The sequence below is a fragment of the Mus pahari genome, chromosome 10, assembly GCF_900095145.1.
Source record: "Mus pahari chromosome 10, PAHARI_EIJ_v1.1, whole genome shotgun sequence".
NCBI lineage: Eukaryota > Metazoa > Chordata > Mammalia > Rodentia > Muridae > Mus > Mus pahari.
Genome location: NC_034599.1, coordinates 14,331,589 through 14,341,085, shown reverse-complemented (window position 1 = coordinate 14,341,085; position 9,497 = coordinate 14,331,589). Strand labels below are relative to the sequence as shown.

The 9,497-nt window shown below is 34.7% G+C and overlaps 1 pseudogene across 1 annotated transcript; it reads left to right on the top strand.

Annotated features, from left to right (window-relative positions):
• The first annotated feature begins 6,116 nt into the window (after positions 1-6,116).
• Positions 6,117-6,662, top strand: LOC110328683 (annotated as a pseudogene). Its single transcript, XR_002380871.1, has one exon. The product of XR_002380871.1 is annotated as a presenilin-2 pseudogene (transcript).
• The last annotated feature ends 2,835 nt before the right edge of the window (positions 6,663-9,497 follow it).

The following is a 9,497-nucleotide window of genomic DNA, read 5'->3' as shown; positions in this document are numbered from 1 at the left end:
ATTCTGAGGTAGTGAGTGTCGTTTTCTATTGGGTGGGTTTCCTGTAAGCAGCAAAATGTTGGGTCCTGTTTATGTAGCCAGATTGTTAGTCTCTGTCTTTTTATTGGGGAGTTGAGTCCATAGATATTAAGATATATTAAGGAAAAGTAATTGTTCCTTCCTTTTATTTTTGTTGTTAGAGTTGGGATTCTGTTCTTGTGGCTCTCTTCTTTTAGGATTGTTGAAGGTTTACTTTCTTGCTTTTTCTAGGGCATAATTTCCATCCTTGTATTTGTGTTTTCCCTTTATTATTCTTTGAAGTGCTGGGTTCATGGAAAAATATTGTGTGAGTTTAGTTTTGTCATGGAATACTTTGGTTTCTCCATATATGTTAATTGAGAATTTTGCTGGGTATTAGCCCAGTCTGGCATTTGTGTTCTCTTAGTGTCTGTATAACATTTGTCCAGGATCTTCTGGCTTACATAGTCTCTGGTGAGATATCTGGTGTAATTCTAACAGGTCTGCTTTTATACGTTACTTGACCTTTTTCCCTTACTGCTTTTAACATTATATCTTTATTTAGTGCATTTGTTGTTTTGATTATTATGTGTTGGGAGGAATTTCTTTTCTGGTCCAGTCTATTTGGAATTAGTTATGTAGGCTTTTTGTATATTCATTGGCATCTCTTTCTTTACATTAGGGAAGTTTTTTTCTATAATTTTGTTGAAGATATTTACTGGCCCTTTAAGTTGAAAATCTTCATTCTCATCTATATCTACTATCCTTAGATTTGGTCATCTCATTGTATCCTGGATTTCCTGGATATTTTGGGTTAGGATCTTTTTGCATTTTGTATTTTCTTTGATTGTTGTGTCCATGTTCTCTATGGAATCTTCTGCACCTGAGATTCTCTCTTCCATCTCTTGTATTCTGTTACTGATGCTCGAATCTCTGGTTCCTGATTTGTTTCCTAGGAATGTGGTACAAAAGTATCATATGGTGCTGTGGTACCCCATGATGCCCTGAGCTACCTCCATTATCCTACCTACTCTCCACTTACCTTCATCAAACCTGCTCATCTAGAACCATATAGCCTAAGGATATCCATCAGAGGCCTAACATGCCAGGAATATTGAGCTGAAGCTCCCTCCTAATACTTACTACAATGGATGAGTACAGGCCATAGAAAGAAAACAATCAACAAAATCCAGGGCAATATGACAACTTAAGAGCACAGCTATCCAACTACAGCAAGCCCTGGATATACTAATAAAACCAAAACTCAAAAACGCCTTTAATTCCAATCATATAAAGATGATAGAAGCCTTTATAGAGGAAATAAATAAATCCATTAAATAAAAAAGGAAAATACAATCACTCACATAGAGATCTTGAAAGAAGTAACAAAAAATATCCTTAAAGAAATATTGGAAAATGTCATTAAACAGGTGATGTAAAGAAATAAAACTGTGCAAACCCTGAAAATGGAAATAGAAGCAATAAAGAAAATATAAACTGGGGAAATCCTAGAAATGGAAAGCCTAAAAAGGAGAACAGGAACAGCAGATGGCAAGCATCTGTTGTTCAACAGAATGCAAGAGATGAAAGAGAGAATCTCAGACATTGAAGACAGAGTAAAGGAAGGATATCAATCAAAGAAAATGTTAAATATTAAATGTTCCTGACACAAAACATCCAGGCAATCTGGAATACCATGAAAAGACCTAACCTAAGAATAGTAATATAGGAAGGAGAGGAGAAACAGCTCCAAAAGCCAGAAAATATTTTCAAAAAATTCATAAAAGAACACATTCACAGTAAAATGAAAGAGATGACTATAAACATACAAGAATCTTATAGAATAACTGAGTAACGTTGAATGGCTGAGAAGCACCTGAAGAAATGTTGAAAGTCCTTAGTGATCAGAGAAATGCAAATCAAAACAACCCTTACACCAATCGCAATTGCTAAGATCAAAACCTCACATGTTGGAGAGGATGTAGAGAAAGAGGAGCAATACACCATCGCTGGTGGGATTGCAAACTGGTACAGTCATTCCAGAAATTAATCTGGAGGTTTCCCTGAAAATTGGAAATAGATCTACCTGAAAACTCAGCGATACCACTCAAATATACTCAAAAGGTACCCCACCATGCCACAGGGGCACGTGTTCCTCTATATTCATAGAGGCCTTATTTGTGATAACCAGAATCTGGAAAATATCATCCTGAGTTAGGTAACTCAGACCCAAAATACATGCATGATATCTACTCACTAATAAGTGGGCATTAGCCTCCCCAAAGTACAGAATACCCATGATATTCTCCACAGAACTTACAAAAGTCCACAAGCTGAAGGGCCAAACTGAGGATGCTTCAGTCCCACTTGAGAGGGAGAAGAAAGCAATCACAAGTAGGGAGGGAGGGAGGAAACTGGGAGCAAATGTGGAAGGGAGTTGATCTGGTATTGGATGAGAGAAAAGTACTGAAGCCCTGAGCGACAGCTGAAAGAATGGAAACAGGCAACTTCGGGAGATAGGAGGTTGGGTAGACCATCCAGAATACACCAGAAACCAGGAAGGTAAGAGACTCTCAGGAATCAAAGGGAGGTACATTAGATTAAATGATCTACAGTAGGGAGAGAGAACTTATAGAGCCTACCTCCAGCAGGAATACAGGGCATCAAGGGAGGGAGAGGGTTGCCATCCTAAGGTCAAAACTCTGACTCATAATTGTTCCTGTTTGAAAGAACTGCAGGGAGGAAAATGGAGAGAAGCCTGAGGAAAAGAAGATTCAGAGACAGACCCAAAGTGGGATCCAACTCAAGGGGAGGCCCCAAGGTTTGACACTATTACCATGGTTATGGAGCACTCCAAAAAGGGACCTAGCATGATTGCACTCTGAAAGACCCAACAAGCAGCTGGAAAAAGTCAGATGCAGATATTTGCACCCAACCAATGTACAGAAGCTGCTGATTTCTTTGGTTGAATTAGGGAAAGGGTAGAAGAAGCTGAAGAGAAGGGCAACCCTGTAGGAGGACCAGCAGTCTCAATTAACCTGTACATCTGAGATCTCTCAAACACTGGACCACCAACCAGGCAGCATACACCAGCACATATGAGGCCCCCATCATATATACAGCAGAGGACTGCTGGGTCTGGGTTCAATCAGAGAAGAACCCTCAAAAGACTGGAGGTCCCAGGGAGTTTAGAGGTCAGGTTGGGTCAGGGTGGGTGATGGGAACATCCTTGTGGAAACAAGGTGGTGGGAAGAGGTATGGGATATGGAATAGTTGGAGGGTAGACCAGGGAGGAAGGAATAAAATCTGGAGTGTGTGTAAATAAATAAATAAATAAATAAATAAATAAATAAAGTAATAAAGTAATAAAGTAATTACAGACAAGTGAAAAATATTGCATTGTGTAAATGAATGATATTTTCTTCATTCATTCCTCTGGGAAGGAACATAAATGTTGTTTTCAATTTCTGGCTATTATCAGTAGAGGAGCTTTAAGTCAACACATAAGGGCTTAGACATCATCATGTTCTTTTTTTTTTTTTTTTTTTTTTTTTTGGTTTTTCAAGTCAGGGTTTCTCTGTATAACTCTGGCTGCCCTGGAACTCACTTTGTAGACCAGGCTGGCCTCAAACTAGAAATCTGCCTGCCTAAGGCATGTGCCACCACACCCAGCTTTCATCATGTTCTTTTAATATATTATCCTCTGGCCTTGTTACTCTAGCATCATTATTATACTTGATTTTTTGTTGTTGTTGTTACAACAGTTTCCTCTCAATCTTCTTTCTTCTTTCTATACTACATGTGTTCTCTTATCCACCTCCTATTTTTTGTTATTACCTTTACTCTCACTTAGTCTCCTTTCTACATTGTTTAGGATTTACACACAGTGCCACATGTATGTAGATGCATATGTGTACATACATATTAACATTCTTTATATAATGTGTTCTGCATACAATGAAGAATGTGATATCCACATTTTGGTGTTTAGATTACTTACTTAAACATTTCTTTCTATATCTGTTCTTTTTTCTCCCATTTTCATATTTCTTTATAGTTGAGTGAATTTCTATTGTATATATATGTAGCACAATTTCATTATCCATTGAACTGTTGATGAACATCTATGTTTTTACTCTCTCCTTACTAATATAAATAGAGATGCATTAACATGGATGTGTTATCATCTTTGTCGTGTTATATAAAGAAATTTAGGTGTATGTTGAATTATGTATAACTGACTCATATGGTAATTCCATGTTTAGTTTTTGAAAAACTTCCATGATTATGTTTATAAGGTTTTGCTCACTCGTACTGCCACTATCTGTCAATAAGTATCCCTCTTTACCAGTATCCTATTATTTATTTCTTATTTCTTGATGTCATCTGAATTCATGTGATGAGTTTTAAAGATATAAACTTTAAGCTAACATTGCTGATCTTGTTAGCTCTAGAAGCTAGCTACAACTACTTAGAAGCTTTATTTTTTATTTTTGAAAATTTCAAACATGTTTATAATATGATGATATCCATATATTGATACCATTTCTCCTCCTAATTTTTATTATTTTTATGCAGTTGATATACACAAAGCAAGAGGTGTTGTGAATTTATGATTGCACCAGCATGGCAAAACCATAAAATCACATTTTGTAGCAGTCTCTATTTCTGGCCATTACATTTTTTTCAATCCCTCCTCTGATATTTTCCTTTCACTATGAGTGTCTGATAGCATTGCTTTCTTTATAGTTGAGCAAACAACATTCACTTAGTAGAATAGTTTCAGTGGTTATGATCCTCTGAATTAACTATAACTTTCTGTAAAGGAAGGTTGTCTGACCCTAAGTAGGAGCTTTACTATACCTTGGTTTTCAGGTTATCAACATAAGAAAATATAATGTGGTTTAACAACATGTACTTTTAGCAAACCAGTAGCAGTTTACTTGCTAGTGCGTATTACTTCCAAATTTACAGAATATTAACCAGGCTTACAATACATGTATAATTTTTCCCTACAGAGCAAATCTCATATGAAAAAAGAATTCAGTGTTTATCTAAGAGATAGTCTTGCTGCTTTTCTACCAGTGGAAATACAATGCTCATCCATTCTATATTGTAGCATGCAAGGTCTTCAGCTGAGTGTGGCTCCTGATGACTTTTCTCCCACAGCAGCATAGACAGTGCTTTCTAGCCCAAGAATGCTAAGTAGAAGGAAAGAAGCTTCCATTTGAGTTCTAACCTGAGGACTCTGCCTTTTAAAATCTAATAGTATGTTATTTAAATTAATAGAATCATGCCATCAATCTGATGAGCAGTTTTTAAAAAATCAATAGTATTCATTCATTTTTTTATTTACTTAGTAAGTTTGCAGCACTTTCTAGTCAAATAACTCATAGGAAACATAATTTTTATTAACTAAACTTGTTCATTGATAATTTCATATATTAATGTAATAAATTCTGATTGCTTTCACCTTTTTCATCTCTCATCTCCCTTTCACATGTATCAATAACCCTCTCTCTTTCAAAATCATTTTTTATATTGATGTCTTTGTGTTCCCATGGGATTTTATCAGGGTTATCTATGTGATACTGGTATTAGAATTGTCTCTTGGAGTCAGATGAAATCTTTTTACATCACATTCTATATGTGCTCAGGTTAAAACAAAGGAGGAGGGGAGAGGAAAAGGTTTTCTGAAATTTTCTATGTTACAAAGACTGGGGTATTCTTGTATAGTTGTACTGAAAATCTCACTGATGTGTCCAGTGTTGATGGCAGTTTGATTCTCTGCTTTTGTTTTTGATTTTTCCTTTAATCTCTTCCTTTTCTTCTGTCAGAATGCCATAGGGATTCTGTCACTACATTCCTAGACTCAATGTTCCTCTTATTCTCACTTTTATTGATCTTTAAATTATGTGGCACTAAGAGTACAGTCCTTTTTTTCTGAGGTTCTGTCTTTTTCTGAAACTATACTTTCAATATTTAGGAGTTGCAAATATACCACACTGAAAAGAGAAAGTTCCCTGATTTGAACTTAACCTTCCTTTTGTTTAAGTTACTTATTTTGATTTTATTTATCTATCTATTTATTTATTTATTTATTTTGCTTCTTTCCTCTTCTCAAGGAGCACTGCAGCTCCCCTACGACCCAGAGATGGAAGAAGACTCCTATGACAGTTTTGGGGAGCCCTCATACCCGGAAGCCTTCGAGGCCCCCCTGCCTGGCTACCCAGGGGAAGAGCTGGAGGAGGAGGAGGAGGAAAGGGGTGTGAAGCTCGGCCTGGGAGACTTCATCTTCTACAGTGTCCTGGTGGGCAAGGCTGCAGCCACCGGCAACGGGGACTGGAACACTACGCTGGCCTGCTTTATCGCCATCCTCATTGGCTTGTGTCTCACCCTCCTGCTGCTTGCCGTGTTCAAGAAGGCCCTGCCCGCCCTCCCCATCTCCATCACCTTTGGACTCATCTTCTACTTCTCCACAGACAACCTGGTGCGCCCTTTCATGGACACTCTGGCCTCCCACCAGCTCTACATCTGACAGGAGGCAGGCGGAGGCTCCNGGAGCTGTGGGGGGCGTCACTGGATGCAGGTGTATAGTTTTACACTCTAGTGCCATATATTTTTTAAAGAACTTTTCTTTCCTTACAAAAGAAAAAAAAAAAACAAAAGAATTTTTTTCCTACTAAAACCAGTAATTGCCCCTATCAGCAACTACATAGGATGGTTTCTATACAAATAATCCATATTTGAATTTCAACAGCTTATAGTAGTTACCATGTGAGTTTCCACTCTCTTCTTTTTTTATGTGTGAGTACATCTTTTTAACATGTGCAAATATTAAACATTTTACTTGCAAAGTACCATTTACTATTTCAATGTAGTTATAATTTTTTGAATAGTGGAGACAAATCCAAAATGAATGTAAATGTATGTATTTAGAATATCTGTAATTAAAACAACTATATCAATTAGTGACAATTATGAGCAACAAAATTTTTCACATAGTTTATGTGAACTTTTATGATATAACCATGGAGAAACATACATAAACCATTTCTAAATTATTTTACTATAACCTCCTTCACAATTTATCCACTTTTATCCATAGTAACTATACAGAAAAAAAATAAGCTACATAAATATATCCATGAAAAAAAAATCTTACATCAGGAACTTTTCTTATCTCGGGAACATTTGTTAAAATACTGTTATATATAAATAACTGACATAAGAGGCCAATAATGGGTAGACCCAAAACATAATTCTCTATAGATTAAAAAGTAATTAGTAATCAATAAATATAATGAGTTCCAGCAACAGAGTTACATGCACATTTATATTAGATCAAAGCAGTCAAAATTCTAAAATTGATGAGAGAGAAAGGAGTTCCACAGGCCCCACTCTTAGTAGAAGAATAATTGGTAGATGATGATGCTTGATGGATGGATAGTAATTATTCTTAGGATTGTGGCCACTAATAGATGGCTCAATATCTGGAAAATGTCTCCTCACTCACAGGTATACAGCTATGTGGGAAACACTAACTGGATTCAGTCACTCATTAATTTAAACAAAAAGAACGTGAAGTTAGGGAGACAAATGCTTTGAGACATCTTGAGAGGAGCTGAAAGGAGGTAATAAAAAATTGTTCTAATCAAAAGACACTGTTCACAGGATGAAATTTTTCAAAAAAATTATTTATTCAATCAAAAAATTAATCCGATGATTGGATGATTAGAGAATAAAATGTTTATAATATACAAAGGAAAGTTGTTATGGGTAATCTACTATGGCTGTATTAATGAGTTTTCAAATCTAGATAATAAAAATTATATATATATATATCACAATACACAAATTTACACATATAGAACATACAAAATTTACTATAATGAAATAAATTGCTAGCAATGAAATATTACATTTTGATATGCATAGACAAACTATATTGGTAACACTTAAATAGAAAAGGAAATAACAATGTATTATTATACTGACATATTGTTAGTCTTCCAAGCATGTGTCTACCAAGTTATCACATTATTTTGCAGTTAACAAATCTACTTATATGGATAAAGAATTTTCACTGACCCAAAATATCTATATTTCATGATTATTAGTAGAGTATTCTCTATGTATATAAAAAAGAAGTATAATTATAATGGAAACCAGATTTTAGAGATAAAAGAGAAGTAAAATAAATGTGCATCAGAATTAGGGGAAATCTTCTTGAACTCTTAATGACTAAATAATCCAATTAATACTTGTTTAATGCTTATTGTTACTCCTCAAGGATTATATACTCCCCTATGATCAAATGGAAATGAAATGTCTGAATAATGAGAAGCTGTGGATATTGAAACATCAGTACTATAGATACTAACAGCTGTATTCTTATGATAGACCGCAACAATTTTATCCAGATCAGTATGCAGCACTACACCATTAAATTTTCAGGCATTTTTATTTTATTTTATTTTTTTACTTTAGCAAGGAAAGCAGAAGATTGACTTTCTTTCCCATTCTTCAGTTTTAAAACACATCACGATCCTCTGATACCTCCTACTTCATCCCATATCACTAGTCGTAGGTACTTATCTATCAATCTGTTTTGAAAAACTGTAGTGAAAATATTAGGGGGATGAATAGAATCACACCACATGTGGAGTGTTTTTCTAATTCACATGTTTTCTTGTATACCTGAGAAGAAGTAATTAAGCTCATGTCTTTTATGTACCGGTGAAACCTTTCATCACAAGTAGCATTATATTCTTGGTCAGTTTTGTATTATTTTAAAATTTCTCCAACTTTTCCTTTACTTGAGAATGGGCATATGTGTACATGTACATAGCCAAATTATCCTTACTGTTCTCCCTCTGCCTTAGAAAATCCTTTCTTGGTCAAATATTTAGACTTGCTACTTTTAATTTATAAATATTCAGAAAGGTAGGATATGATGAAAATGGACCTGGCTTCTCAACTATATCTAAAGAATATTAAATCAAAAGTATATACTAGAGAGATATAGGTTATAGTTATGAGCTCTTTGTGCTTTTATATAAACCTAGAGCTCCAATTCAGCACCTATATCAGTTGACACAAAATTATACATAATTCATTCTCAAGAGATTCTGACACCTTCTTTGGCCTTCTGCTGGCATCCATATTCCTATATACATACCCATATACAGATACAAAATATATACACATACTTAAAAATAAAATGAATCTCCAAAAAACTAAGTAGCATAAATTACAATAATTATGATTTCTAAATTCATCAATGTTGATAATTTTTCATTGAAGAAATTAAAACTGAAAATTTGTTCACATCAACATAATAAAAATTTAAAATTCCTATGAAGCTTTCTTTTTTCATAGGAAACCCTGCTTTCAGTACAATTTTAAATTATTTATATATATATATATATATATATATATATATATATATATATATATATATTCCTTTACCAAATAGAAGTTTAAGGAAAGCATTTCTA